Source organism: Lichenostomus cassidix, unplaced genomic scaffold (genome assembly GCF_008360975.1).
Source record: "Lichenostomus cassidix isolate B80296 unplaced genomic scaffold, HeHo_3.0 HiC_scaffold_51, whole genome shotgun sequence".
In the NCBI taxonomy this organism is placed as follows: domain Eukaryota; kingdom Metazoa; phylum Chordata; class Aves; order Passeriformes; family Meliphagidae; genus Lichenostomus; species Lichenostomus cassidix.
In genome coordinates, this window is record NW_028147277.1 from 1 (window position 1) to 19310 (window position 19310).

General features: G+C 65.9%; 56 non-coding genes and 1 pseudogene across 56 annotated transcripts; all 57 read right to left on the reverse strand.

Annotated features, from left to right (window-relative positions):
- Positions 1–38: 38 nt before the first annotated feature.
- On the reverse strand, positions 39–157 carry LOC146423606 (5S ribosomal RNA). Its single transcript, XR_014847420.1, has one exon. It is a non-coding gene; the product is annotated as a 5S ribosomal RNA (ribosomal RNA).
- Positions 158–376: 219 nt separating this feature from the next.
- LOC146423607 (5S ribosomal RNA) lies at positions 377–495 on the reverse strand. Its single transcript, XR_014847389.1, has one exon. It is a non-coding gene; the product is annotated as a 5S ribosomal RNA (ribosomal RNA).
- Positions 496–715: 220 nt separating this feature from the next.
- On the reverse strand, positions 716–834 carry LOC146423608 (5S ribosomal RNA). The gene has a single exon (XR_014847400.1). It is a non-coding gene; the product is annotated as a 5S ribosomal RNA (ribosomal RNA).
- A 242-nt stretch (positions 835–1076) lies between these two features.
- LOC146423609 (5S ribosomal RNA) lies at positions 1077–1195 on the reverse strand. The gene has a single exon (XR_014847411.1). It is a non-coding gene; the product is annotated as a 5S ribosomal RNA (ribosomal RNA).
- Positions 1196–1415: 220 nt separating this feature from the next.
- On the reverse strand, positions 1416–1534 carry LOC146423610 (5S ribosomal RNA). Its single transcript, XR_014847422.1, has one exon. It is a non-coding gene; the product is annotated as a 5S ribosomal RNA (ribosomal RNA).
- Positions 1535–1754: 220 nt separating this feature from the next.
- On the reverse strand, positions 1755–1871 carry LOC146423611 (5S ribosomal RNA; annotated as a pseudogene).
- Positions 1872–2064: 193 nt separating this feature from the next.
- On the reverse strand, positions 2065–2183 carry LOC146423612 (5S ribosomal RNA). The gene has a single exon (XR_014847378.1). It is a non-coding gene; the product is annotated as a 5S ribosomal RNA (ribosomal RNA).
- A 220-nt stretch (positions 2184–2403) lies between these two features.
- On the reverse strand, positions 2404–2522 carry LOC146423613 (5S ribosomal RNA). Its single transcript, XR_014847380.1, has one exon. It is a non-coding gene; the product is annotated as a 5S ribosomal RNA (ribosomal RNA).
- A 220-nt stretch (positions 2523–2742) lies between these two features.
- Positions 2743–2861, reverse strand: LOC146423614 (5S ribosomal RNA). Its single transcript, XR_014847381.1, has one exon. It is a non-coding gene; the product is annotated as a 5S ribosomal RNA (ribosomal RNA).
- Positions 2862–3081: 220 nt separating this feature from the next.
- On the reverse strand, positions 3082–3200 carry LOC146423615 (5S ribosomal RNA). The gene has a single exon (XR_014847382.1). It is a non-coding gene; the product is annotated as a 5S ribosomal RNA (ribosomal RNA).
- Positions 3201–3420: 220 nt separating this feature from the next.
- LOC146423616 (5S ribosomal RNA) lies at positions 3421–3539 on the reverse strand. Its single transcript, XR_014847383.1, has one exon. It is a non-coding gene; the product is annotated as a 5S ribosomal RNA (ribosomal RNA).
- Positions 3540–3759: 220 nt separating this feature from the next.
- On the reverse strand, positions 3760–3878 carry LOC146423617 (5S ribosomal RNA). The gene has a single exon (XR_014847384.1). It is a non-coding gene; the product is annotated as a 5S ribosomal RNA (ribosomal RNA).
- Positions 3879–4098: 220 nt separating this feature from the next.
- On the reverse strand, positions 4099–4217 carry LOC146423618 (5S ribosomal RNA). The gene has a single exon (XR_014847385.1). It is a non-coding gene; the product is annotated as a 5S ribosomal RNA (ribosomal RNA).
- A 220-nt stretch (positions 4218–4437) lies between these two features.
- LOC146423619 (5S ribosomal RNA) lies at positions 4438–4556 on the reverse strand. Its single transcript, XR_014847386.1, has one exon. It is a non-coding gene; the product is annotated as a 5S ribosomal RNA (ribosomal RNA).
- A 220-nt stretch (positions 4557–4776) lies between these two features.
- Positions 4777–4895, reverse strand: LOC146423620 (5S ribosomal RNA). Its single transcript, XR_014847374.1, has one exon. It is a non-coding gene; the product is annotated as a 5S ribosomal RNA (ribosomal RNA).
- Positions 4896–5115: 220 nt separating this feature from the next.
- Positions 5116–5234, reverse strand: LOC146423621 (5S ribosomal RNA). Its single transcript, XR_014847424.1, has one exon. It is a non-coding gene; the product is annotated as a 5S ribosomal RNA (ribosomal RNA).
- Positions 5235–5454: 220 nt separating this feature from the next.
- On the reverse strand, positions 5455–5573 carry LOC146423622 (5S ribosomal RNA). The gene has a single exon (XR_014847426.1). It is a non-coding gene; the product is annotated as a 5S ribosomal RNA (ribosomal RNA).
- Positions 5574–5793: 220 nt separating this feature from the next.
- LOC146423623 (5S ribosomal RNA) lies at positions 5794–5912 on the reverse strand. Its single transcript, XR_014847416.1, has one exon. It is a non-coding gene; the product is annotated as a 5S ribosomal RNA (ribosomal RNA).
- A 220-nt stretch (positions 5913–6132) lies between these two features.
- LOC146423624 (5S ribosomal RNA) lies at positions 6133–6251 on the reverse strand. Its single transcript, XR_014847387.1, has one exon. It is a non-coding gene; the product is annotated as a 5S ribosomal RNA (ribosomal RNA).
- A 220-nt stretch (positions 6252–6471) lies between these two features.
- LOC146423625 (5S ribosomal RNA) lies at positions 6472–6590 on the reverse strand. Its single transcript, XR_014847388.1, has one exon. It is a non-coding gene; the product is annotated as a 5S ribosomal RNA (ribosomal RNA).
- Positions 6591–6810: 220 nt separating this feature from the next.
- On the reverse strand, positions 6811–6929 carry LOC146423626 (5S ribosomal RNA). Its single transcript, XR_014847390.1, has one exon. It is a non-coding gene; the product is annotated as a 5S ribosomal RNA (ribosomal RNA).
- Positions 6930–7149: 220 nt separating this feature from the next.
- LOC146423627 (5S ribosomal RNA) lies at positions 7150–7268 on the reverse strand. Its single transcript, XR_014847391.1, has one exon. It is a non-coding gene; the product is annotated as a 5S ribosomal RNA (ribosomal RNA).
- A 220-nt stretch (positions 7269–7488) lies between these two features.
- Positions 7489–7607, reverse strand: LOC146423628 (5S ribosomal RNA). The gene has a single exon (XR_014847392.1). It is a non-coding gene; the product is annotated as a 5S ribosomal RNA (ribosomal RNA).
- A 220-nt stretch (positions 7608–7827) lies between these two features.
- LOC146423629 (5S ribosomal RNA) lies at positions 7828–7946 on the reverse strand. Its single transcript, XR_014847393.1, has one exon. It is a non-coding gene; the product is annotated as a 5S ribosomal RNA (ribosomal RNA).
- A 220-nt stretch (positions 7947–8166) lies between these two features.
- LOC146423630 (5S ribosomal RNA) lies at positions 8167–8285 on the reverse strand. Its single transcript, XR_014847394.1, has one exon. It is a non-coding gene; the product is annotated as a 5S ribosomal RNA (ribosomal RNA).
- Positions 8286–8505: 220 nt separating this feature from the next.
- Positions 8506–8624, reverse strand: LOC146423631 (5S ribosomal RNA). The gene has a single exon (XR_014847395.1). It is a non-coding gene; the product is annotated as a 5S ribosomal RNA (ribosomal RNA).
- Positions 8625–8844: 220 nt separating this feature from the next.
- Positions 8845–8963, reverse strand: LOC146423632 (5S ribosomal RNA). The gene has a single exon (XR_014847396.1). It is a non-coding gene; the product is annotated as a 5S ribosomal RNA (ribosomal RNA).
- A 220-nt stretch (positions 8964–9183) lies between these two features.
- Positions 9184–9302, reverse strand: LOC146423633 (5S ribosomal RNA). The gene has a single exon (XR_014847397.1). It is a non-coding gene; the product is annotated as a 5S ribosomal RNA (ribosomal RNA).
- Positions 9303–9522: 220 nt separating this feature from the next.
- Positions 9523–9641, reverse strand: LOC146423634 (5S ribosomal RNA). Its single transcript, XR_014847398.1, has one exon. It is a non-coding gene; the product is annotated as a 5S ribosomal RNA (ribosomal RNA).
- Positions 9642–9861: 220 nt separating this feature from the next.
- LOC146423635 (5S ribosomal RNA) lies at positions 9862–9980 on the reverse strand. Its single transcript, XR_014847399.1, has one exon. It is a non-coding gene; the product is annotated as a 5S ribosomal RNA (ribosomal RNA).
- Positions 9981–10200: 220 nt separating this feature from the next.
- LOC146423636 (5S ribosomal RNA) lies at positions 10201–10319 on the reverse strand. Its single transcript, XR_014847401.1, has one exon. It is a non-coding gene; the product is annotated as a 5S ribosomal RNA (ribosomal RNA).
- Positions 10320–10539: 220 nt separating this feature from the next.
- LOC146423637 (5S ribosomal RNA) lies at positions 10540–10658 on the reverse strand. Its single transcript, XR_014847402.1, has one exon. It is a non-coding gene; the product is annotated as a 5S ribosomal RNA (ribosomal RNA).
- Positions 10659–10878: 220 nt separating this feature from the next.
- Positions 10879–10997, reverse strand: LOC146423638 (5S ribosomal RNA). Its single transcript, XR_014847403.1, has one exon. It is a non-coding gene; the product is annotated as a 5S ribosomal RNA (ribosomal RNA).
- A 220-nt stretch (positions 10998–11217) lies between these two features.
- Positions 11218–11336, reverse strand: LOC146423639 (5S ribosomal RNA). The gene has a single exon (XR_014847404.1). It is a non-coding gene; the product is annotated as a 5S ribosomal RNA (ribosomal RNA).
- A 220-nt stretch (positions 11337–11556) lies between these two features.
- On the reverse strand, positions 11557–11675 carry LOC146423640 (5S ribosomal RNA). Its single transcript, XR_014847405.1, has one exon. It is a non-coding gene; the product is annotated as a 5S ribosomal RNA (ribosomal RNA).
- Positions 11676–11895: 220 nt separating this feature from the next.
- On the reverse strand, positions 11896–12014 carry LOC146423641 (5S ribosomal RNA). The gene has a single exon (XR_014847375.1). It is a non-coding gene; the product is annotated as a 5S ribosomal RNA (ribosomal RNA).
- Positions 12015–12234: 220 nt separating this feature from the next.
- LOC146423642 (5S ribosomal RNA) lies at positions 12235–12353 on the reverse strand. Its single transcript, XR_014847425.1, has one exon. It is a non-coding gene; the product is annotated as a 5S ribosomal RNA (ribosomal RNA).
- Positions 12354–12573: 220 nt separating this feature from the next.
- Positions 12574–12692, reverse strand: LOC146423643 (5S ribosomal RNA). The gene has a single exon (XR_014847427.1). It is a non-coding gene; the product is annotated as a 5S ribosomal RNA (ribosomal RNA).
- Positions 12693–12912: 220 nt separating this feature from the next.
- Positions 12913–13031, reverse strand: LOC146423644 (5S ribosomal RNA). The gene has a single exon (XR_014847417.1). It is a non-coding gene; the product is annotated as a 5S ribosomal RNA (ribosomal RNA).
- Positions 13032–13251: 220 nt separating this feature from the next.
- LOC146423645 (5S ribosomal RNA) lies at positions 13252–13370 on the reverse strand. The gene has a single exon (XR_014847406.1). It is a non-coding gene; the product is annotated as a 5S ribosomal RNA (ribosomal RNA).
- A 220-nt stretch (positions 13371–13590) lies between these two features.
- On the reverse strand, positions 13591–13709 carry LOC146423646 (5S ribosomal RNA). The gene has a single exon (XR_014847379.1). It is a non-coding gene; the product is annotated as a 5S ribosomal RNA (ribosomal RNA).
- Positions 13710–13929: 220 nt separating this feature from the next.
- LOC146423647 (5S ribosomal RNA) lies at positions 13930–14048 on the reverse strand. The gene has a single exon (XR_014847418.1). It is a non-coding gene; the product is annotated as a 5S ribosomal RNA (ribosomal RNA).
- Positions 14049–14268: 220 nt separating this feature from the next.
- LOC146423648 (5S ribosomal RNA) lies at positions 14269–14387 on the reverse strand. Its single transcript, XR_014847421.1, has one exon. It is a non-coding gene; the product is annotated as a 5S ribosomal RNA (ribosomal RNA).
- A 220-nt stretch (positions 14388–14607) lies between these two features.
- LOC146423649 (5S ribosomal RNA) lies at positions 14608–14726 on the reverse strand. The gene has a single exon (XR_014847407.1). It is a non-coding gene; the product is annotated as a 5S ribosomal RNA (ribosomal RNA).
- Positions 14727–14946: 220 nt separating this feature from the next.
- Positions 14947–15065, reverse strand: LOC146423650 (5S ribosomal RNA). The gene has a single exon (XR_014847408.1). It is a non-coding gene; the product is annotated as a 5S ribosomal RNA (ribosomal RNA).
- A 220-nt stretch (positions 15066–15285) lies between these two features.
- LOC146423651 (5S ribosomal RNA) lies at positions 15286–15404 on the reverse strand. Its single transcript, XR_014847409.1, has one exon. It is a non-coding gene; the product is annotated as a 5S ribosomal RNA (ribosomal RNA).
- Positions 15405–15624: 220 nt separating this feature from the next.
- Positions 15625–15743, reverse strand: LOC146423652 (5S ribosomal RNA). Its single transcript, XR_014847410.1, has one exon. It is a non-coding gene; the product is annotated as a 5S ribosomal RNA (ribosomal RNA).
- Positions 15744–15963: 220 nt separating this feature from the next.
- LOC146423653 (5S ribosomal RNA) lies at positions 15964–16082 on the reverse strand. The gene has a single exon (XR_014847412.1). It is a non-coding gene; the product is annotated as a 5S ribosomal RNA (ribosomal RNA).
- Positions 16083–16302: 220 nt separating this feature from the next.
- LOC146423654 (5S ribosomal RNA) lies at positions 16303–16421 on the reverse strand. Its single transcript, XR_014847413.1, has one exon. It is a non-coding gene; the product is annotated as a 5S ribosomal RNA (ribosomal RNA).
- Positions 16422–16641: 220 nt separating this feature from the next.
- LOC146423655 (5S ribosomal RNA) lies at positions 16642–16760 on the reverse strand. The gene has a single exon (XR_014847376.1). It is a non-coding gene; the product is annotated as a 5S ribosomal RNA (ribosomal RNA).
- A 220-nt stretch (positions 16761–16980) lies between these two features.
- On the reverse strand, positions 16981–17099 carry LOC146423656 (5S ribosomal RNA). Its single transcript, XR_014847419.1, has one exon. It is a non-coding gene; the product is annotated as a 5S ribosomal RNA (ribosomal RNA).
- Positions 17100–17319: 220 nt separating this feature from the next.
- LOC146423657 (5S ribosomal RNA) lies at positions 17320–17438 on the reverse strand. The gene has a single exon (XR_014847373.1). It is a non-coding gene; the product is annotated as a 5S ribosomal RNA (ribosomal RNA).
- Positions 17439–17658: 220 nt separating this feature from the next.
- Positions 17659–17777, reverse strand: LOC146423658 (5S ribosomal RNA). The gene has a single exon (XR_014847372.1). It is a non-coding gene; the product is annotated as a 5S ribosomal RNA (ribosomal RNA).
- Positions 17778–17997: 220 nt separating this feature from the next.
- Positions 17998–18116, reverse strand: LOC146423659 (5S ribosomal RNA). Its single transcript, XR_014847415.1, has one exon. It is a non-coding gene; the product is annotated as a 5S ribosomal RNA (ribosomal RNA).
- Positions 18117–18336: 220 nt separating this feature from the next.
- Positions 18337–18455, reverse strand: LOC146423660 (5S ribosomal RNA). The gene has a single exon (XR_014847377.1). It is a non-coding gene; the product is annotated as a 5S ribosomal RNA (ribosomal RNA).
- A 220-nt stretch (positions 18456–18675) lies between these two features.
- LOC146423661 (5S ribosomal RNA) lies at positions 18676–18794 on the reverse strand. The gene has a single exon (XR_014847414.1). It is a non-coding gene; the product is annotated as a 5S ribosomal RNA (ribosomal RNA).
- Positions 18795–19014: 220 nt separating this feature from the next.
- LOC146423662 (5S ribosomal RNA) lies at positions 19015–19133 on the reverse strand. The gene has a single exon (XR_014847423.1). It is a non-coding gene; the product is annotated as a 5S ribosomal RNA (ribosomal RNA).
- Positions 19134–19310: the final 177 nt, after the last annotated feature.

Below are 19310 nucleotides of genomic sequence, written 5' to 3' on the forward strand. Positions count from 1 at the left end.
AGGCGCCCGGTCCCCAGGGGCCAGCGTGCTGCAAAAAGGGCCTACAGCACCCGGTATTCCCAGGCGGTCTCCCATCCAAGTACTAACCGGGCCCGACCCTGCTTAGCTTCCGAGATCAGACGAGATCGGGCATTCTCAGAGTGGTATGGCCGTAGGCAACCCAGAGACCCAGAGGACCGCTCTCCAGCGCGCAGAGGCAACCTCCCCGCCACGACCCGCAGAGCCACAGGCCTACCACCAGTCGCCCGGGCTGCAAGACACCCGACTGCCCAACGACCACTCGGCTCACGGGCTCTGGCGTCCTCCTTCCCCTCGATGCTGCCGCCCAATAAAAAACGAGGCGCCCAGTCCCCAGGGGCCAGCGTGCTGCAAAAAGGGCCTACAGCACCCGGTATTCCCAGGCGGTCTCCCATCCAAGTACTAACCAGGCCCGACCCTGCTTAGCTTCCGAGATCAGACGAGATCGGGCGTTCTCAGGGTGGTATGGCCGTAGGCACTCCTGAGCCCAAGATCACCGCTCTTCAGCGCTCAGAGGCAACCTCCCCGCCACGTCCCGCAGCGCCACAGGCCCACCGGCCGGTCGCCTGGGCTGCCCGCGTCCCTACTGCCCGAGGACCACTCGGCTCACGGGCTCTGGCGTCCTCCTTCCCCTCGATGCTGCCGCCCAATAAAAAACGAGGCGCCCAGTCCCCAGGGGCCAGCGTGCTGCAAAAAGGGCCTACAGCACCCGGTATTCCCAGGCGGTCTCCCATCCAAGTACTAACCGGGCCCGACCCTGCTTAGCTTCCGAGATCAGACGAGATCGGGCGTTCTCAGGGTGGTATGGCCGTAGGCACCCCTGAGCCCCAGATCACCGCTCTTCAGCGTGCAGAGGCAACCTCCCCGCCACGTCCCGCAGCGTTACAGGCCTACCAGCCAGTCGCCCGGGCTGCCCGAGACCCGAGTGCCCGAGGACCACTCGGCTCACGGGCTCTGGCGTCCTCCTGCCCCTCGATGCTGCCGCCCGATAAAAAACGAGGCGCCCATTCCCCAAAAACGAGGCGCCCGGTCCCCAGGGGCCAGCGTGCTGCAAAAAGGGCCTACAGCACCCGGTATTCCCAGGCGGTCTCCCATCCAAGTACTAACCGGGCCCGACCCTGCTTAGCTTCCGAGATCAGACGAGATCGGGCGTTCTCAGGGTGGTATGGCCGTAGGCACCCCTGAGCCCCAGATCACCGCTCTTCAGCGTGCAGAGGCAACCTCCCCGCCACGTCCCGCAGCGCCACAGGCCCACCGGCCGGTCGCCTGGGCTGCCCGAGACCCGAGTGCCCGAGGACCACTCGGCTCACGGGCTCTGGCGTCCTCCTGCCCCTCGATGCTGCCGCCCAATAAAAAACGAGGCGCCCAGTCCCCAGGGGCCAGCGTGCTGCAAAAAGGGCCTACAGCACCCGGTATTCCCAGGCGGTCTCCCATCCAAGTACTAACCGGGCCCGACCCTGCTTAGCTTCCGAGATCAGACGAGATCGGGCGTTCTCAGGGTGGTATGGCCGTAGGCACCCCTGAGCCCCAGATCACCGCTCTTCAGCGTGCAGAGGCAACCTCCCCGCCACGTCCCGCAGCGTTACAGGCACACCGGCCGGTCGCCTGGGCTGCCCGAGACCCGAGTGCCCGAGGACCACTCGGCTCACGGGCTCTGGCGTCCTCCTGCCCCTCGATGCTGCCGCCCAATAAAAAACGAGGCGCCCAGTCCCCAGGGGCCAGCGTGCTGCAAAAAGGGCCTACAGCACCCGGTATTCCCAGGCGGTCTCCCATCCAAGTACTAACCGGCCCGACCCGCTTAGCTTCCGAGATCAGACGAGATCGGGCGTTCCCAGGGTGGTATGGCAGAAGGCACCCGAGCCCCAACACGCCTCCAGCGCGCAGGGCAACCTCCGCCGCCCCACAGAGCCACGCACCGGAGGCCACAAGGGCTGCAAGCCACCCACTCCAACGCCACCGCTCACAAGTCTAGAGCCCTCCTGCCCCTCAATGCTGCGCCCATAAAAAACGAGGCGCCCGTCCCCAGGGGCCAGCGTGCTGCAAAAAGGCCTACAGCACCCGGTATTCCCAGGCGGTCTCCCATCCAAGTACTAACCGGGCCCGACCCTGCTTAGCTTCCGAGATCAGACGAGATCGGGCGTTCTCAGGGTGGTATGGCCGTAGGCACTCCTGAGCCCCAGATCACCGCTCTTCAGCGTGCAGAGGCAACCTCCCCGCCACGTCCCGCAGCGTTACAGGCACACCGGCCAGTCGCCCGGGCTGCCCGAGACCCGAGTGCCCGAGGACCACTCGGCTCACGGGCTCTGGCGTCCTCCTGCCCCTCGATGCTGCCGCCCAATAAAAAACGAGGCGCCCAGTCCCCAGGGGCCAGCGTGCTGCAAAAAGGGCCTACAGCACCCGGTATTCCCAGGCGGTCTCCCATCCAAGTACTAACCGGGCCCGACCCTGCTTAGCTTCCGAGATCAGACGAGATCGGGCGTTCTCAGGGTGGTATGGCCGTAGGCACTCCTGAGCCCCAGATCACCGCTCTTCAGCGCTCAGAGGCAACCTCCCCGCCACGTCCCGCAGCGTTACAGGCCTACCAGCCAGTCGCCTGGGCTGCCCGAGACCCGAGTGCCCGACGACCACTCGGCTCACGGGCTCTGGCGTCCTCCTTCCCCTCGATGCTGCCGCCCAATAAAAAACGAGGCGCCCAGTCCCCAGGGGCCAGCGTGCTGCAAAAAGGGCCTACAGCACCCGGTATTCCCAGGCGGTCTCCCATCCAAGTACTAACCGGGCCCGACCCTGCTTAGCTTCCGAGATCAGACGAGATCGGGCGTTCTCAGGGTGGTATGGCCGTAGGCACCCCTGAGCCCCACATCACCGCTCTTCAGCGTGCAGAGGCAACCTCCCCGCCACGTCCCGCAGCGTTACAGGCCCACCGGCCGGTCGCCTGGGCTGCCCGAGACCCGAGTGCCCGACGACCACTCGGCTCGCGGGCTCTGGCGTCCTCCTGCCCCTCGATGCTGCCGCCCAATAAAAAACGAGGCGCCCAGTCCCCAGGGGCCAGCGTGCTGCAAAAAGGGCCTACAGCACCCGGTATTCCCAGGCGGTCTCCCATCCAAGTACTAACCGGGCCCGACCCTGCTTAGCTTCCGAGATCAGACGAGATCGGGCGTTCTCAGGGTGGTATGGCCGTAGGCACCCCTGAGCCCCAGATCACCGCTCTTCAGCGTGCAGAGGCAACCTCCCCGCCACGTCCCGCAGCGTTACAGGCACACCGGCCGGTCGCCTGGGCTGCCCGAGACCCGAGTGCCCGAGGACCACTCGGCTCACGGGCTCTGGCGTCCTCCTGCCCCTCGATGCTGCCGCCCAATGAAAAATGAGGCGCCCAGTCCCCAGGGGCCAGCGTGCTGCAAAAAGGGCCTACAGCACCCGGTATTCCCAGGCGGTCTCCCATCCAAGTACTAACCGGGCCCGACCCTGCTTAGCTTCCGAGATCAGACGAGATCGGGCGTTCTCAGGGTGGTATGGCCGTAGGCACTCCTGAGCCCCAGATCACCGCTCTTCAGCGTGCAGAGGCAACCTCCCCGCCACGTCCCGCAGCGTTACAGGCCTACCAGCCAGTCGCCCGGGCTGCCCGAGACCCGAGTGCCCGACGACCACTCGGCTCACGGGCTCTGGCGTCCTCCTTCCCCTCGATGCTGCCGCCCAATAAAAAACGAGGCGCCCAGTCCCCAGGGGCCAGCGTGCTGCAAAAAGGGCCTACAGCACCCGGTATTCCCAGGCGGTCTCCCATCCAAGTACTAACCGGGCCCGACCCTGCTTAGCTTCCGAGATCAGACGAGATCGGGCGTTCTCAGGGTGGTATGGCCGTAGGCACCCCTGAGCCCCAGATCACCGCTCTTCAGCGCGCAGAGGCAACCTCCCCGCCACGTCCCGCAGCGTTACAGGCACACCGGCCGGTCGCCCGGGCTGCCCGAGACCCGAGTGCCCGAGGACCACTCGGCTCACGGGCTCTGGCGTCCTCCTGCCCCTCGATGCTGCCGCCCAATAAAAAACGAGGCGCCCAGTCCCCAGGGGCCAGCGTGCTGCAAAAAGGGCCTACAGCACCCGGTATTCCCAGGCGGTCTCCCATCCAAGTACTAACCGGGCCCGACCCTGCTTAGCTTCCGAGATCAGACGAGATCGGGCGTTCTCAGGGTGGTATGGCCGTAGGCACCCCTGAGCCCCAGATCACCGCTCTTCAGCGTGCAGAGGCAACCTCCCCGCCACGTCCCGCAGCGTTACAGGCACACCGGCCGGTCGCCTGGGCTGCCCGAGACCCGAGTGCCCGAGGACCACTCGGCTCGCGGGCTCTGGCGTCCTCCTGCCCCTCGATGCTGCCGCCCAATGAAAAATGAGGCGCCCAGTCCCCAGGGGCCAGCGTGCTGCAAAAAGGGCCTACAGCACCCGGTATTCCCAGGCGGTCTCCCATCCAAGTACTAACCGGGCCCGACCCTGCTTAGCTTCCGAGATCAGACGAGATCGGGCGTTCTCAGGGTGGTATGGCCGTAGGCACCCCTGAGCCCCAGATCACCGCTCTTCAGCGTGCAGAGGCAACCTCCCCGCCACGTCCCGCAGCGTTACAGGCCCACCAGCCAGTCGCCCGGGCTGCCCGAGACCCGAGTGCCCGACGACCACTCGGCTCACGGGCTCTGGCGTCCTCCTGCCCCTCGATGCTGCCGCCCAATAAAAAACGAGGCGCCCAGTCCCCAGGGGCCAGCGTGCTGCAAAAAGGGCCTACAGCACCCGGTATTCCCAGGCGGTCTCCCATCCAAGTACTAACCGGGCCCGACCCTGCTTAGCTTCCGAGATCAGACGAGATCGGGCGTTCCCAGGGTGGTATGGCAGAAGGCACTCCTGAGCCCCAGAGCACTGCTCTCCAGCGCGCAGGGGCAACCTCCGTGCCGTGCCCCACAGAGCCACGGTTTCACCGGATGGCCACAAGGGCTGCAAGCCACCCTACTGCTCAACGGCCACGCGGCTCACAAGGTCTAGAGCCCTCCTGCCCCTCAATGCTGCGGCCCGATAAAAAACGAGGCGCCCGGTCCCCTGGGGCCAGCGTGCTGCAAGAAAGGCCTACAGCACCCGGTATTCCCAGGCGGTCTCCCATCCAAGTACTAACCGGGCCCGACCCGGCTTAGCTTCCGAGATCAGACGAGATCGGGCGTTCTCAGGGTGGTATGGCCATAGGCAGCCAAGAGCTCCACATCACCGCCCTTCAGCGTGCAGAGGCAACCTCCCCGCCACGTCCCGCAGCGTCACAGGCCCACTGGCCAGTCGCCCCGGCTGCCCGAGACCCGAGTACCCGAGGACCGCTCGGCTCGCGGGATCTGGCGTCCTCCTGCCCCTCGATGCTGCCGCCCGATAAAAAACGAGGCGCCCAGTCCCCAGGGGCCAACGTGCTGCAAAAACGGCCTACAGCACCCGGTATTCCCAGGCAGTCTCCCATCCAAGTACTAACCGGGCCCGACCCTGCTTAGCTTCCGAGATCAGACGAGATCGGGCATTCTCAGAGTGGTATGGCCGTAGGCAACCCAGAGACCCAGAGGACCGCTCTCCAGCGCGCAGTGGCAGCCTCCGTGCCGTGCCCCACAGAGCCACGGTTTCACCAGATGGCCACAAGGGCTGCAAGCCACCCGACTGCCCAACGGCCACGCGGCTCACAAGGTCTAGAGCCCTCCTGCCCCTCAATGCTGCGGCCCGATAAAAAACGAGGCGCCCGGTCCCCTGGGGCCAGCGTGCTGCAAGAAAGGCCTACAGCACCCGGTATTCCCAGGCGGTCTCCCATCCAAGTACTAACCGGGCCCGACCCGGCTTAGCTTCCGAGATCAGATGAGATCGGGCGTTCTCAGGGTGGTATGGCCGTAGGCAGCCAAGAGCTCCACATCACCGCTCTTCAGCGTGCAGCGGCAACCTCCCCGCCACGTCCCGCAGCGTTACAGGCACACCGGCCGGTCGCCTGGGCTGCCCGAGACCCGAGTGCCCGAGGACCACTCGGCTCGCGGGCTCTGGCGTCCTCCTGCCCCTCGATGCTGCCGCCCGATAAAAAACGAGGCGCCCAGTCCCCAGGGGCCAGCGTGCTGCAAAAAGGGCCTACAGCACCCGGTATTCCCAGGCGGTCTCCCATCCAAGTACTAACCGGGCCCGACCCTGCTTAGCTTCCGAGATCAGACGAGATCGGGCGTTCTCAGGGTGGTATGGCCGTAGGCACCCCTGAGCCCCAGATCACCGCTCTTCAGCGTGCAGAGGCAACCTCCCCGCCACGTCCCGCAGCGTTACAGGCACACCGGCCGGTCGCCTGGGCTGCCCGAGACCCGAGTGCCCGAGGACCACTCGGCTCGCGGGCTCTGGCGTCCTCCTGCCCCTCGATGCTGCCGCCCAATAAAAAACGAGGCGCCCAGTCCCCAGGGGCCAGCGTGCTGCAAAAAGGGCCTACAGCACCCGGTATTCCCAGGCGGTCTCCCATCCAAGTACTAACCGGGCCCGACCCTGCTTAGCTTCCGAGATCAGACGAGATCGGGCGTTCTCAGGGTGGTATGGCCGTAGGCACTCCTGAGCCCCAGATCACCGCTCTTCAGCGTGCAGAGGCAACCTCCCCGCCACGTCCCGCAGCGTTACAGGCCTACCAGCCAGTCGCCCGGGCTGCCCGAGACCCGAGTGCCCGAGGACCACTCGGCTCACGGGCTCTGGCGTCCTCCTGCCCCTCGATGCTGCCGCCCAATAAAAAACGAGGCGCCCGGTCCCCAGGGGCCAGCGTGCTGCAAAAAGGGCCTACAGCACCCGGTATTCCCAGGCGGTCTCCCATCCAAGTACTAACCGGGCCCGACCCTGCTTAGCTTCCGAGATCAGACGAGATCGGGCGTTCTCAGGGTGGTATGGCCGTAGGCACCCCTGAGCCCCAGATCACCGCTCTTCAGCGTGCAGAGGCAACCTCCCCGCCACGTCCCGCAGCGTCACAGGCCCACCGGCCGGTCGCCCGGGCTGCCCGCGACCCTACTGCCCGAGGACCACTCGGCTCACGGGCTCTGGCGTCCTCCTGCCCCTCGATGCTGCCGCCCGATAAAAAACGAGGCGCCCGGTCCCCAGGGGCCAGCGTGCTGCAAAAAGGGCCTACAGCACCCGGTATTCCCAGGCGGTCTCCCATCCAAGTACTAACCGGGCCCGACCCTGCTTAGCTTCCGAGATCAGACGAGATCGGGCGTTCTCAGGGTGGTATGGCCGTAGGCACTCCTGAGCCCCAGATCACCGCTCTTCAGCGTGCAGAGGCAACCTCCCCGCCACGTCCCGCAGCGTTACAGGCCTACCAGCCAGTCGCCCGGGCTGCCCGAGACCCGAGTGCCCGAGGACCACTCGGCTCACGGGCTCTGGCGTCCTCCTTCCCCTCGATGCTGCCGCCCAATAAAAAACGAGGCGCCCAGTCCCCAGGGGCCAGCGTGCTGCAAAAAGGGCCTACAGCACCCGGTATTCCCAGGCGGTCTCCCATCCAAGTACTAACCGGGCCCGACCCTGCTTAGCTTCCGAGATCAGACGAGATCGGGCGTTCTCAGGGTGGTATGGCCGTAGGCACTCCTGAGCCCCAGATCACCGCTCTTCAGCGTGCAGAGGCAACCTCCCCGCCACGTCCCGCAGCGCCACAGGCCCACCGGCCGGTCGCCTGGGCTGCCCGCGTCCCTACTGCCCGAGGACCACTCGGCTCACGGGCTCTGGCGTCCTCCTGCCCCTCGATGCTGCCGCCCAATAAAAAACGAGGCGCCCAGTCCCCAGGGGCCAGCGTGCTGCAAAAAGGGCCTACAGCACCCGGTATTCCCAGGCGGTCTCCCATCCAAGTACTAACCGGGCCCGACCCTGCTTAGCTTCCGAGATCAGACGAGATCGGGCGTTCTCAGGGTGGTATGGCCGTAGGCACTCCTGAGCCCCAGATCACCGCTCTTCAGCGTGCAGAGGCAACCTCCCCGCCACGTCCTGCAGCGCCACAGGCCCACCGGCCGGTCGCCTGGGCTGCCCGCGTCCCTACTGCCCGAGGACCACTCGGCTCACGGGCTCTGGCGTCCTCCTGCCCCTCGATGCTGCCGCCCAATAAAAAACGAGGCGCCCAGTCCCCAGGGGCCAGCGTGCTGCAAAAAGGGCCTACAGCACCCGGTATTCCCAGGCGGTCTCCCATCCAAGTACTAACCGGGCCCGACCCTGCTTAGCTTCCGAGATCAGACGAGATCGGGCGTTCTCAGGGTGGTATGGCCGTAGGCACTCCTGAGCCCCAGATCACCGCTCTTCAGCGTGCAGAGGCAACCTCCCCGCCACGTCCCGCAGCGTTACAGGCCTACCAGCCAGTCGCCCGGGCTGCCCGAGACCCGAGTGCCCGAGGACCACTCGGCTCACGGGCTCTGGCGTCCTCCTGCCCCTCGATGCTGCCGCCCAATAAAAAACGAGGCGCCCATTCCCCAGGGGCCAGCGTGCTGCAAAAAGGGCCTACAGCACCCGGTATTCCCAGGCGGTCTCCCATCCAAGTACTAACCGGGCCCGACCCTGCTTAGCTTCCGAGATCAGACGAGATCGGGCGTTCTCAGGGTGGTATGGCCGTAGGCACTCCTGAGCCCCAGATCACCGCTCTTCAGCGTGCAGAGGCAACCTCCCCGCCACGTCCCGCAGCGTTACAGGCCCACCGGCCGGTCGCCTGGGCTGCCCGCGTCCCTACTGCCCGAGGACCACTCGGCTCACGGGCTCTGGCGTCCTCCTGCCCCTCGATGCTGCCGCCCAATAAAAAACGAGGCGCCCAGTCCCCAGGGGCCAGCGTGCTGCAAAAAGGGCCTACAGCACCCGGTATTCCCAGGCGGTCTCCCATCCAAGTACTAACCGGGCCCGACCCTGCTTAGCTTCCGAGATCAGACGAGATCGGGCGTTCTCAGGGTGGTATGGCCGTAGGCACCCCTGAGCCCCAGATCACCGCTCTTCAGCGTGCAGAGGCAACCTCCCCGCCACGTCCCGCAGCGTTACAGGCACACCGGCCGGTCGCCTGGGCTGCCCGAGACCCGAGTGCCCGAGGACCACTCGGCTCGCGGGCTCTGGCGTCCTCCTGCCCCTCGATGCTGCCGCCCAATGAAAAATGAGGCGCCCAGTCCCCAGGGGCCAGCGTGCTGCAAAAAGGGCCTACAGCACCCGGTATTCCCAGGCGGTCTCCCATCCAAGTACTAACCGGGCCCGACCCTGCTTAGCTTCCGAGATCAGACGAGATCGGGCGTTCTCAGGGTGGTATGGCCGTAGGCACTCCTGAGCCCCAGATCACCGCTCTTCAGCGTGCAGAGGCAACCTCCCCGCCACGTCCCGCAGCGTTACAGGCCTACCAGCCAGTCGCCCGGGCTGCCCGAGACCCGAGTGCCCGAGGACCACTCGGCTCACGGGCTCTGGCGTCCTCCTGCCCCTCGATGCTGCCGCCCAATAAAAAACGAGGCGCCCAGTCCCCAGGGGCCAGCGTGCTGCAAAAAGGGCCTACAGCACCCGGTATTCCCAGGCGGTCTCCCATCCAAGTACTAACCGGGCCCGACCCTGCTTAGCTTCCGAGATCAGACGAGATCGGGCGTTCTCAGGGTGGTATGGCCGTAGGCACTCCTGAGCCCCAGATCACCGCTCTTCAGCGCTCAGAGGCAACCTCCCCGCCACGTCCCGCAGCGTTACAGGCCTACCAGCCAGTCGCCTGGGCTGCCCGAGACCCGAGTGCCCGAGGACCACTCGGCTCACGGGCTCTGGCGTCCTCCTTCCCCTTGATGCTGCCGCCCAATAAAAAACGAGGCGCCCAGTCCCCAGGGGCCAGCGTGCTGCAAAAAGGGCCTACAGCACCCGGTATTCCCAGGCGGTCTCCCATCCAAGTACTAACCGGGCCCGACCCTGCTTAGCTTCCGAGATCAGACGAGATCGGGCGTTCTCAGGGTGGTATGGCCGTAGGCACCCCTGAGCCCCAGATCACCGCTCTTCAGCGTGCAGAGGCAACCTCCCCGCCACGTCCCGCAGCGTTACAGGCACACCGGCCGGTCGCCTGGGCTGCCCGAGACCCGAGTGCCCGAGGACCACTCGGCTCGCGGGCTCTGGCGTCCTCCTGCCCCTCGATGCTGCCGCCCAATAAAAAACGAGGCGCCCAGTCCCCAGGGGCCAGCGTGCTGCAAAAAGGGCCTACAGCACCCGGTATTCCCAGGCGGTCTCCCATCCAAGTACTAACCGGGCCCGACCCTGCTTAGCTTCCGAGATCAGACGAGATCGGGCGTTCTCAGGGTGGTATGGCCGTAGGCACCCCTGAGCCCCAGATCACCGCTCTTCAGCGTGCAGAGGCAACCTCCCCGCCACGTCCCGCAGCGTTACAGGCCCACCGGCCGGTCGCCCGGGCTGCCCGAGACCCGAGTGCCCGAGGACCACTCGGCTCACGGGCTCTGGCGTCCTCCTGCCCCTCGATGCTGCCGCCCAATGAAAAATGAGGCGCCCAGTCCCCAGGGGCCAGCGTGCTGCAAAAAGGGCCTACAGCACCCGGTATTCCCAGGCGGTCTCCCATCCAAGTACTAACCGGGCCCGACCCTGCTTAGCTTCCGAGATCAGACGAGATCGGGCGTTCTCAGGGTGGTATGGCCGTAGGCACTCCTGAGCCCCAGATCACCGCTCTTCAGCGCTCAGAGGCAACCTCCCCGCCACGTCCCGCAGCGTTACAGGCCTACCAGCCAGTCGCCCGGGCTGCCCGAGACCCGAGTGCCCGAGGACCACTCGGCTCACGGGCTCTGGCGTCCTCCTGCCCCTCGATGCTGCCGCCCAATAAAAAACGAGGCGCCCAGTCCCCAGGGGCCAGCGTGCTGCAAAAAGGGCCTACAGCACCCGGTATTCCCAGGCGGTCTCCCATCCAAGTACTAACCGGGCCCGACCCTGCTTAGCTTCCGAGATCAGACGAGATCGGGCGTTCTCAGGGTGGTATGGCCGTAGGCACCCCTGAGCCCCAGATCACCGCTCTTCAGCGTGCAGAGGCAACCTCCCCGCCACGTCCCGCAGCGTTACAGGCACACCGGCCGGTCGCCTGGGCTGCCCGAGACCCGAGTGCCCGAGGACCACTCGGCTCGCGGGCTCTGGCGTCCTCCTGCCCCTCGATGCTGCCGCCCAATGAAAAATGAGGCGCCCAGTCCCCAGGGGCCAGCGTGCTGCAAAAAGGGCCTACAGCACCCGGTATTCCCAGGCGGTCTCCCATCCAAGTACTAACCGGGCCCGACCCTGCTTAGCTTCCGAGATCAGACGAGATCGGGCGTTCTCAGGGTGGTATGGCCGTAGGCACCCCTGAGCCCCAGATCACCGCTCTTCAGCGTGCAGAGGCAACCTCCCCGCCACGTCCCGCAGCGTTACAGGCACACCGGCCGGTCGCCCGGGCTGCCCGAGACCCGAGTGCCCGAGGACCACTCGGCTCGCGGGCTCTGGCGTCCTCCTGCCCCTCGATGCTGCCGCCCAATGAAAAATGAGGCGCCCAGTCCCCAGGGGCCAGCGTGCTGCAAAAAGGGCCTACAGCACCCGGTATTCCCAGGCGGTCTCCCATCCAAGTACTAACCGGGCCCGACCCTGCTTAGCTTCCGAGATCAGACGAGATCGGGCGTTCTCAGGGTGGTATGGCCGTAGGCACTCCTGAGCCCCAGATCACCGCTCTTCAGCGTGCAGAGGCAACCTCCCCGCCACGTCCCGCAGCGTTACAGGCCTACCAGCCAGTCGCCCGGGCTGCCCGAGACCCGAGTGCCCGACGACCACTCGGCTCACGGGCTCTGGCGTCCTCCTTCCCCTCGATGCTGCCGCCCAATAAAAAACGAGGCGCCCAGTCCCCAGGGGCCAGCGTGCTGCAAAAAGGGCCTACAGCACCCGGTATTCCCAGGCGGTCTCCCATCCAAGTACTAACCGGGCCCGACCCTGCTTAGCTTCCGAGATCAGACGAGATCGGGCGTTCCCAGGGTGGTATGGCAGAAGGCACTCCTGAGCCCCAGAGCACTGCTCTCCAGCGCGCAGGGGCAACCTCCGTGCCGTGCCCCACAGAGCCACGGTTTCACCGGATGGCCACAAGGGCTGCAAGCCACCCTACTGCTCAACGGCCACGCGGCTCACAAGGTCTAGAGCCCTCCTGCCCCTCAATGCTGCGGCCCGATAAAAAACGAGGCGCCCGGTCCCCTGGGGCCAGCGTGCTGCAAGAAAGGCCTACAGCACCCGGTATTCCCAGGCGGTCTCCCATCCAAGTACTAACCGGGCCCGACCCGGCTTAGCTTCCGAGATCAGACGAGATCGGGCGTTCTCAGGGTGGTATGGCCATAGGCAGCCAAGAGCTCCACATCACCGCCCTTCAGCGTGCAGAGGCAACCTCCCCGCCACGTCCCGCAGCGTCACAGGCCCACTGGCCAGTCGCCCCGGCTGCCCGAGACCCGAGTACCCGAGGACCGCTCGGCTCGCGGGATCTGGCGTCCTCCTGCCCCTCGATGCTGCCGCCCGATAAAAAACGAGGCGCCCAGTCCCCAGGGGCCAACGTGCTGCAAAAACGGCCTACAGCACCCGGTATTCCCAGGCAGTCTCCCATCCAAGTACTAACCGGGCCCGACCCTGCTTAGCTTCCGAGATCAGACGAGATCGGGCATTCTCAGAGTGGTATGGCCGTAGGCAACCCAGAGACCCAGAGGACCGCTCTCCAGCGCGCAGTGGCAGCCTCCGTGCCGTGCCCCACAGAGCCACGGTTTCACCAGATGGCCACAAGGGCTGCAAGCCACCCGACTGCCCAACGGCCACGCGGCTCACAAGGTCTAGAGCCCTCCTGCCCCTCAATGCTGCGGCCCGATAAAAAACGAGGCGCCCGGTCCCCTGGGGCCAGCGTGCTGCAAGAAAGGCCTACAGCACCCGGTATTCCCAGGCGGTCTCCCATCCAAGTACTAACCGGGCCCGACCCGGCTTAGCTTCCGAGATCAGATGAGATCGGGCGTTCTCAGGGTGGTATGGCCGTAGGCAGCCAAGAGCTCCACATCACCGCTCTTCAGCGTGCAGCGGCAACCTCCCCGCCACGTCCCGCAGCGTTACAGGCACACCGGCCGGTCGCCTGGGCTGCCCGAGACCCGAGTGCCCGAGGACCACTCGGCTCGCGGGCTCTGGCGTCCTCCTGCCCCTCGATGCTGCCGCCCAATGAAAAATGAGGCGCCCAGTCCCCAGGGGCCAGCGTGCTGCAAAAAGGGCCTACAGCACCCGGTATTCCCAGGCGGTCTCCCATCCAAGTACTAACCGGGCCCGACCCTGCTTAGCTTCCGAGATCAGACGAGATCGGGCGTTCTCAGGGTGGTATGGCCGTAGGCACCCCTGAGCCCCAGATCACCGCTCTTCAGCGTGCAGAGGCAACCTCCCCGCCACGTCCCGCAGCGTTACAGGCACACCGGCCGGTCGCCAGGGCTGCCCGAGACCCGAGTGCCCGACGACCACTCGGCGCGCGGTCTCTGGCGTCCTCCTGCCCCTCGATGCTGCCGCCCAATAAAAAACGAGGCGCCCAGTCCCCAGGGGCCAGCGTGCTGCAAAAAGGGCCTACAGCACCCGGTATTCCCAGGCGGTCTCCCATCCAAGTACTAACCGGGCCCGACCCTGCTTAGTTTCCGAGATCAGACGAGATCGGGCGTTCCCAGGGTGGTATGGCAGAAGGCACTCCTGAGCCCCAGAGCACTGCTCTCCAGCGCGCAGGGGCAACCTCCGTGCCATGCCCCACAGAGCCACGGTTTCACCGGATGGCCACAAGGGCTGCAAGCCACCCTACTGCTCAACGGCCACGCGGCTCACAAGGTCTAGAGCCCTCCTGCCCCTCAATGCTGCGGCCCGATAAAAAACGAGGCGCCTGGTCCCCTGGGGCCAGCGTGCTGCAAGAAAGGCCTACAGCACCCGGTATTCCCAGGCGGTCTCCCATCCAAGTACTAACCGGGCCCGACCCGGCTTAGCTTCCGAGATCAGACGAGATCGGGCGTTCTCAGGGTGGTATGGCCGTAGGCAGCCAAGAGCTCCACATCACCGCCCTTCAGCGTGCAGCGGCAACCTCCCCGCCACGTCCCGCAGCGTCACAGGCCCACCGGCCAGTCGCCCCGGCTGCCCGAGACCCGAGTGCCCGAGGACCGCTCGGCTCGCGGGATCTGGCGTCCTCCTGCCCCTCGATGCTGCCGCCCGATAAAAAACGAGGCGCCCAGTCCCCAGGGGCCAACGTGCTGCAAAAACGGCCTACAGCACCCGGTATTCCCAGGCGGTCTCCCATCCAAGTACTAACCGGGCCCGACCCTGCTTAGCTTCCGAGATCAGACGAGATCGGGCATTCTCAGAGTGGTATGGCCGTAGGCAACCCAGAGACCCAGAGGACCGCTCTCCAGCGCGCAGTGGCAGCCTCCGTGCCGTGCCCCGCAGAGCCACGGTTTCACCAGATGGCCACAAGGGCTGCAAGCCACCCTACTGCCCAACGGCCACGCGGGTCACAAGGTCTAGAGCCCTCCTGCCCCTCAATGCTGCGGCCCGATAAAAAACGAGGCACCCGGTCCCCTGGGGCCAGCGTGCTGCAAAAAAGGCCTACAGCACCCGGTATTCCCAGGCGGTCTCCCATCCAAGTACTAACCGGGCCCGACCCTGCTTAGCTTCCGAGATCAGACGAGATCGGGCGTTCTCAGGGTGGTATGGCCGTAGGCACTCCTGAGCCCCAGATCACTGCTCTTCAGCGCTCAGAGGCAATCTCCCCGCCACGTCCCTCAGCGCCACAGGCCCACTGGCCGGTCGCCTGGGCTGCCCGCGTCCCTACTGCCCGAGGACCACTCGGCTCACAGGCTCTGGCGTCCTCCTGCCCCTCGATGCTGCCGCCCGATAAAAAACGAGGCGCCCAGTCCCCAGGGGCCAGCGTGCTGCAAGAAAGGCCTACAGCACCCGGTATTCCCAGGCGGTCTCCCATCCAAGTACTAACCGGGCCCGACCCTGCTTAGCTTCCGAGATCAGACGAGATCGGGCGTTCTCAGGGTGGTATGGCCGTAGGCAGCCAAGAGCTCCACATCACCGCTCTTCAGCGTGCAGCGGCAACCTCCCCGCCACGTCCCGCAGCGTTACAGGCACACCGGCCGGTCGCCAGGGCTGCCCGAGACCCGAGTGCCCGACGACCACTCGGCGCGCGGTCTCTGGCGTCCTCCTGCCCCTCGATGCTGCCGCCCGATAAAAAACGAGGCGCCCGGTCCCCTGGGGCCAGCGTGCTGCAAAAACGGCCTACAGCACCCGGTATTCCCAGGCGGTCTCCCATCCAAGTACTAACCGGGCCCGACCCTGCTTAGCTTCCGAGATCAGACGAGATCGGGCGTTCTCAGGGTGGTATGGCCGTAGGCACCCCTGAGCCCCAGATCACCGCTCTTCAGCGCGCAGAGGCAACCTCCCCGCCACGTCCCGCAGCGTTACAGGCCTACCAGCCAGTCGCCCGGGCTGCCCGAGACCCGAGTGCCCGACGACCACTCGGCTCACAGGCTCTGGCGTCCTCCTGCCCCTCGATGCTGCCGCCCAATAAAAAACGAGGCGCCCAGTCCCCAGGGGCCAGCGTGCTGCAAAAAGGGCCTACAGCACCCGGTATTCCCAGGCGGTCTCCCATCCAAGTACTAACCGGGCCCGACCCTGCTTAGCTTCCGAGATCAGACGAGATCGGGCGTTCTCAGGGTGGTATGGCCGTAGGCACCCCTGAGCCCCAGATCACCGCTCTTCAGCGTGCAGAGGCAACCTCCCCGCCACGTCCCGCAGCGTTACAGGCACACCGGCCGGTCGCCTGGGCTGCCCGAGACCCGAGTGCCCGAGGACCACTCGGCTCGCGGGCTCTGGCGTCCTCCTGCCCCTCGATGCTGCCGCCCAATAAAAAACGAGGCGCCCAGTCCCCAGGGGCCAGCGTGCTGCAAAAAGGGCCTACAGCACCCGGTATTCCCAGGCGGTCTCCCATCCAAGTACTAACCGGGCCCGACCCTGCTTAGCTTCCGAGATCAGACGAGATCGGGCGTTCTCAGGGTGGTATGGCCGTAGGCACCCCTGAGCCCCAGATCACCGCTCTTCAGCGTGCAGAGGCAACCTCCCCGCCACGTCCCGCAGCGTTACAGGCACACCGGCCGGTCGCCCGGGCTGCCCGAGACCCGAGTGCCCGAGGACCACTCGGCTCGCGGGCTCTGGCGTCCTCCTGCCCCTCGATGCTGCCGCCCAATAAAAAACGAGGCGCCCAGTCCCCAGGGGCCAGCGTGCTGCAAAAAGGGCCTACAGCACCCGGTATTCCCAGGCGGTCTCCCATCCAAGTACTAACCGGGCCCGACCCTGCTTAGCTTCCGAGATCAGACGAGATCGGGCGTTCTCAGGGTGGTATGGCCGTAGGCACTCCTGAGCCCCAGATCACCGCTCTTCAGCGTGCAGAGGCAACCTCCCCGCCACGTCCCGCAGCGTTACAGGCCTACCAGCCAGTCGCCCGGGCTGCCCGAGACCCGAGTGCCCGAGGACCACTCGGCTCACGGGCTCTGGCGTCCTCCTTCCCCTCGATGCTGCCGCCCAATAAAAAACGAGGCGCCCAGTCCCCAGGGGCCAGCGTGCTGCAAAAAGGGCCTACAGCACCCGGTATTCCCAGGCGGTCTCCCATCCAAGTACTAACCGGGCCCGACCCTGCTTAGCTTCCGAGATCAGACGAGATCGGGCGTTCCCAGGGTGGTATGGCAGAAGGCACTCCTGAGCCCCAGAGCACTGCTCTCCAGCGCGCAGGGGCAACCTCCGTGCCGTGCCCCACAGAGCCACGGTTTCACCGGATGGCCACAAGGGCTGCAAGCCACCCTACTGCTCAACGGCCACGCGGCTCACAAGGTCTAGAGCCCTCCTGCCCCTCAATGCTGCGGCCCGATAAAAAACGAGGCGCCCGGTCCCCTGGGGCCAGCGTGCTGCAAGAAAGGCCTACAGCACCCGGTATTCCCAGGCGGTCTCCCATCCAAGTACTAACCGGGCCCGACCCGGCTTAGCTTCCGAGATCAGACGAGATCGGGCGTTCTCAGGGTGGTATGGCCGTAGGCAGCCAAGAGCTCCACATCACCGCCCTTCAGCGTGCAGAGGCAACCTCCCCGCCACGTCCCGCAGCGTCACAGGCCCACCGGCCAGTCGCCCCGGCTGCCCGAGACCCGAGTACCCGAGGACCGCTCGGCTCGCGGGATCTGGCGTCCTCCTGCCCCTCGATGCTGCCGCCCGATAAAAAACGAGGCGCCCAGTCCCCAGGGGCCAACGTGCTGCAAAAACGGCCTACAGCACCCGGTATTCCCAGGCAGTCTCCCATCCAAGTACTAACCGGGCCCGACCCTGCTTAGCTTCCGAGATCAGACGAGATCGGGCATTCTCAGAGTGGTATGGCCGTAGGCAACCCAGAGACCCAGAGGACCGCTCTCCAGCGCGCAGTGGCAGCCTCCGTGCCGTGCCCCACAGAGCCACGGTTTCACCAGATGGCCACAAGGGCTGCAAGCCACCCGACTGCCCAACGGCCACGCGGCTCACAAGGTCTAGAGCCCTCCTGCCCCTCAATGCTGCGGCCCGATAAAAAACGAGGCGCCCGGTCCCCTGGGGCCAGCGTGCTGCAAGAAAGGCCTACAGCACCCGGTATTCCCAGGCGGTCTCCCATCCAAGTACTAACCGGGCCCGACCCTGCTTAGCTTCCGAGATCAGATGAGATCGGGCGTTCTCAGGGTGGTATGGCCGTAGGCAGCCAAGAGCTCCACATCACCGCTCTTCAGCGTGCAGAGGCAACCTCCCCGCCACGTCCCGCAGCGTTACAGGCACACCGGCCGGTCGCCTGGGCTGCCCGAGACCCGAGTGCCCGAGGACCACTCGGCTCGCGGGCTCTGGCGTCCTCCTGCCCCTCGATGCTGCCGCCCAATGAAAAATGAGGCGCCCAGTCCCCAGGGGCCAGCGTGCTGCAAAAAGAGCCTACAGCACCCGGTATTCCCAGGCGGTCTCCCATCCAAGTACTAACCGGGCCCGACCCTGCTTAGCTTCCGAGATCAGACGAGATCGGGCGTTCTCAGGGTGGTATGGCCGTAGGCACCCCTGAGCCCCAGATCACCGCTCTTCAGCGTGCAGAGGCAACCTCCCCGCCACGTCCCGCAGCGTTACAGGCACACCAAACGGTCGCCCGGGCTGCCCGAGACCCGAGTGCCCGAGGACCACTCGGCTCACGGGCTCTGGCGTCCTCCTTCCCCTCGATGCTGCCGCCCAATAAAAAACGAGGCGCCCAGTCCCCAGGGGCCAGCGTGCTGCAAAAAGGGCCTACAGCACCCGGTATTCCCAGGCGGTCTCCCATCCAAGTACTAACCGGGCCCGACCCTGCTTAGCTTCCGAGATCAGACGAGATCGGGCGTTCCCAGGGTGGTATGGCAGAAGGCACTCCTGAGCCCCAGAGCACTGCTCTCCAGCGCGCAGGGGCAACCTCCGTGCCATGCCCCACAGAGCCACGGTTTCACCGGATGGCCACAAGGGCTGCAAGCCACCCTACTGCTCAACGGCCACGCGGCTCACAAGGTCTAGAGCCCTCCTGCCCCTCAATGCTGCGGCCCGATAAAAAACGAGGCGCCCGGTCCCCTGGGGCCAGCGTGCTGCAAGAAAGGCCTACAGCACCCGGTATTCCCAGGCGGTCTCCCATCCAAGTACTAACCGGGCCCGACCCTGCTTAGCTTCCGAGATCAGACGAGATCGGGCGTTCTCAGGGTGGTATGGCCGTAGGCAGCCAAGAGCTCCACATCACCGCCCTTCAGCGTGCAGCGGCAACCTCCCAGCCACGTCCCGCAGCGTCACAGGCCCACCGGCCAGTCGCCCCGGCTGCCCGAGACCCGAGTGCCCGAGGACCACTCGGCTCGCGGGATCTGGCGTCCTCCTGCCCCTCGATGCTGCCGCCCGATAAAAAACGAGGCGCCCAGTCCCCAGGGGCCAACGTGCTGCAAAAACGGCCTACAGCACCCGGTATTCCCAGGCGGTCTCCCATCCAAGTACTAACCGGGCCCGACCCTGCTTAGCTTCCGAGATCAGACGAGATCGGGCATTCTCAGAGTGGTATGGCCGTAGGCAACCCAGAGACCCAGAGGACCGCTCTCCAGCGCGCAGTGGCAGCCTCCGTGCCGTGCCCCACAGAGCCACGGTTTCACCAGATGGCCACAAGGGCTGCAAGCCACCCTACTGCCCAACGGCCACGCGGGTCACAAGGTCTAGAGCCCTCCTGCCCCTCAATGCTGCGGCCCGATAAA